We start from the raw sequence: 3,668 nt of genomic DNA, 5'->3' as shown, positions 1-3,668 counted from the left end.
TCACATTTCCATCACTCTTTTGTCCAATAATTATTTCTTACCCAAACACATCGTACATATTAATATCATGCATAATCAATTTAAAAATTTAAAATAACACTAAAATCACCTCAGCACCAAAATTTTAATTATTTTTATGATTTTAAGTGTGTAATAATTTTATCACTGACAAAAACCAAAACCCATTCACTGCAAAAGCTTTTGCAATTCGTTATTGGGATAGAGTCATCAAAAACAACTTACCGAAACCAACCTTCATTCTCTCCAAGGCCTCACCACTCAGTGCCATCGAAACGGCGGCTTTCGCGAAACACGCGGCCGCCAACACACTCTCCACGAAGCTACCGGAGTTCTGCTCGGCTGCCCATCTTCTCTGCTTCCCAGAAGTAACTCCAAGCCTTGCAAAACACTCTCAAGACGGAAAATTCTCCGTCTACAATGATGGACAGAATTTCACCAACTATGGCACAGAAAGACCCGGCGGATTAGACTCATTCAAGAACTACTCCAACGGTTTCGAAAGCAATCCGATAAACGAGTTCCGGCAATACAGCCGGAGCTCAGCCGGTCACAACGACAGTTTCACCAACTATGCTCTTGAAACCAATGTTGCAGATCAGAATTTCAACACTTACGGCTCTGGTGCCGCCGGTGGCTCGGGCGATTTCAAAGCATATGCTAAAGACACCAACGTGCCTAACCTACGGTCCACCACGTACTCAGTCGGCGTTGCAGGTAGACAAACAGACGTTCACTAGCTACAGTGAAGCCGGAAACACCGGTGATCAGAGTTTCGGCAACTACGGAAAAGACTCCGCAGGTGCCGAAAACAAGTTCACGGCGTATGGAACAGACTCCAATGTTGCTTCTTCAGGTTTTTCAAGTTATGCGGATCAAGGTACAGGTAATAAAGACACGTTCGTTAATTACGGTGTTAATATGAATAATCCAACAGAAAATTTCAAAAATTATGCACGTGGAAGTTTAGGTGCTGTTGAAAAATTCTCAAACTATAGAGATCAAGCCAATGTTGGTGCTGACTCGTTTAGTTCCTATGCTAAGGACTCAACGGGTGGGACCCATGTTGATTTTGATAACTATGGTAAATCTTTTAACGAAGGAACCGACAGTTTCAAAGGGTATGCTAAAGGTGCTGATGCGGATCATAAGGTAACATTCAAAGGTTATGGTGTTAATAACACGTTTAAGGATTACGATAAAAAAGGTATTTCTTTTGCTGGTTATACTAAGAAATCTTCTTCTTCAACTAATTCTGTTAGTGATAGTGTTAGTTTGGTAAAAAAATGGGTTCAACCTGGTAAGTTTTTCCGGGAAAAGATGTTGAAGCAAGGGGTGGTTATGCCTATGCCAGATATTAAGGATAAATTACCACAAAGGTCGTTTTTACCACGTACCATTTTGACCAAATTGCCCTTTGCATCATCTAAGTTGAATGAGTTGAAGCAAGTTTTTAAGGTGTCTGAGAATTCGTCGATGGATAAGATGATAGTGGGCTCGTTGGGTGAGTGTGAGAGGGCGCCGAGTCAGGGCGAGACCAAACGTTGTGTTGGTTCGCTTGAAGACATGATTGACTTTGCAACTTCAATTTTGGGTCATGATGTGACTGTTCGGTCAACTGAGAGTGTAAATGGGTCGGGTAAGAATGTCATGGTTGGAAGGGTTAAAGGGATCAATGGGGGTAAAGTTACTGAATCTGTGTCGTGTCACCAAAGTTTGTTCCCTTATTTGCTATACTATTGCCACTCGGTTCCAAAGGTTCGCGTTTATGAAGCAGATCTTTTGGATCCTGAGTCTAAGGTCAAGATAAACCATGGTGTTGCTATTTGTCACTTAGATACAACTGCTTGGAGCCCAACACACGGTGCATTCATGGCTCTTGGGGCTGGTCCGGGTAGGATTGAAGTGTGTCATTGGATCTTTGAGAATGACATGACATGGACTACTACCGACTAAAACAGCATTTCCACCCCAGTCAATATGTGTTTAATTCTATATCATGTCAAATTACTAGTTTTCATTCCTAGTTTTAGAAATAAGTGGTTTTCCATTTGAAGAAAATGAATTATTTATCGACTTACTATTTGCATGTTTGGATTGAATGTAAGATTGACAAAATCATAAGGTGCCAATGTGAAAATCACACGGTAGCATCATAATTTTGTCAAACTTACGAACATGCATTATCAGATTCTCTTGTGTAAGTGTTTAATGGTTGGGTTCTAATGAATGGTAACTTAATATTATTAGTGTTTTCACGTGTCATGAAATAGCAATCCATTTAATAACTTATAATTTGTTTGTTTAGGGTTTATGTTGGCTAACTAGAATGGATTTTTATTAAATATGGCTTCGATCAAACAATTTTTGGAATCATAAAATGTATAGTTTACTGAAAAAAGATAAACTTGTTAGTAACATGGAATACATGTTAATTTGGTTGATCACTTGTTAAATTTAATTTGGAACCGACATTTGTTTATTTTTTTTTTCTCTATGTAAAGTAGGAGACATATCAAGTGAAAGTTTTTGAAGAAAAAAATTGGGTTGACACCCTCCCTATATGGGTGATCTTTGAGAGAGAAAGAGATATATACAATGATATTATTATATGATAGAAAAAGTGAGATAGAGATAAACCATGTGTTGAACGAGTGTTAAAAATATGAGATGTCAAACTAGTGATTTTTTTATGATATAAAGTGGTCTTAATTTTATCTTTTTAAAATACTTTCTTAATGATCTTTTTCTATACTTTTAAAAAAAATGTTATAATGAGGAGTGGGAAGTTTGAGGAGTGGCAAGTTGTGGTGATTCAATTGCTGGAAAGCTTATAAAAACCACACTATTGGAGGAGATATTGTGCTTTAAATCTGATGTATATAATGATGCTCTCAGTTACTTTGTTTTGATGCGAAAACAACTCTCCAATTATTGTGTTATAGCATGCCTAGTGTTTGTCACCAATTGTATAGATATAAAACATGTTGGTTTTTGAATTTCGATTACAGCACGAAAAATTCTTACAGCATGTTAAAAAAAAAGTGACATCGATCCATAGAAAAAAAAACACGAGTAAAATTACTAAATGTTGTACTAACTTCAGTGAAGAAAAATGCACGTATTATAAAAACAAGAAGCGACTTTGAACTCTCTCTAACTGCTTGTCTCCGCCGCCCATTTTTTCCAACTATCTTTTGTTCACAATGTAAACGGTGGTGGCTGGTGGTGCGAAGATGGAACAACCATCCGCACCACCTATGGTCACTGTTCTCTCGGCTGTGATTTCGCCGAAAGGATGGGTTCCTGGCACGCTCTTGTTTTGACCGGTGGGTGCGTCGGCGGCTTGGTTTTCCCATATCGTTGCCGTCGCGATGGGGTTCTCCTTAGATCTGTTATACCCTTTGCGATTGTGGTGGTTTTTCAAGGTGGTTCTGGTTGTTTCTTCATCCCCCCTGTACAGCTTCCTTGGTCCGTTTCAGTGGTGTTCAGATATGTTCCTTTTATGAGTGTTTCTCAACTAGTTTTTGGTGGTGGGTCGTTGGTGAGGATGTAATGGTTATGGGGTGGATCGATGGTGGTTAGGTGGTGTGGCTGTTGCGCCGGCGAGAGGTTATGGGGTGGTGGTTAAGTGGTGCTGAGGAGGTGAT

At 39.2% G+C, this 3,668-nt stretch overlaps 1 pseudogene across 1 annotated transcript; it reads left to right on the top strand.

Moving 5' to 3' along the window:
• On the top strand, positions 1-2,276 carry LOC146899979 (polygalacturonase-1 non-catalytic subunit beta pseudogene; annotated as a pseudogene). Its single transcript, XR_015024263.1, has one exon. The product of XR_015024263.1 is annotated as a polygalacturonase-1 non-catalytic subunit beta pseudogene (transcript).
• The last annotated feature ends 1,392 nt before the right edge of the window (positions 2,277-3,668 follow it).

This window comes from Medicago sativa, chromosome 8 (genome assembly GCF_051527215.1).
Source record: "Medicago sativa cultivar Bolivia chromosome 8, Bolivia_mono, whole genome shotgun sequence".
In the NCBI taxonomy this organism is placed as follows: Eukaryota; Viridiplantae; Streptophyta; class Magnoliopsida; order Fabales; family Fabaceae; genus Medicago; species Medicago sativa.
Note: the sequence above shows the minus strand (reverse complement) of the source record. Positions and strands in the feature narration are given on the sequence as shown.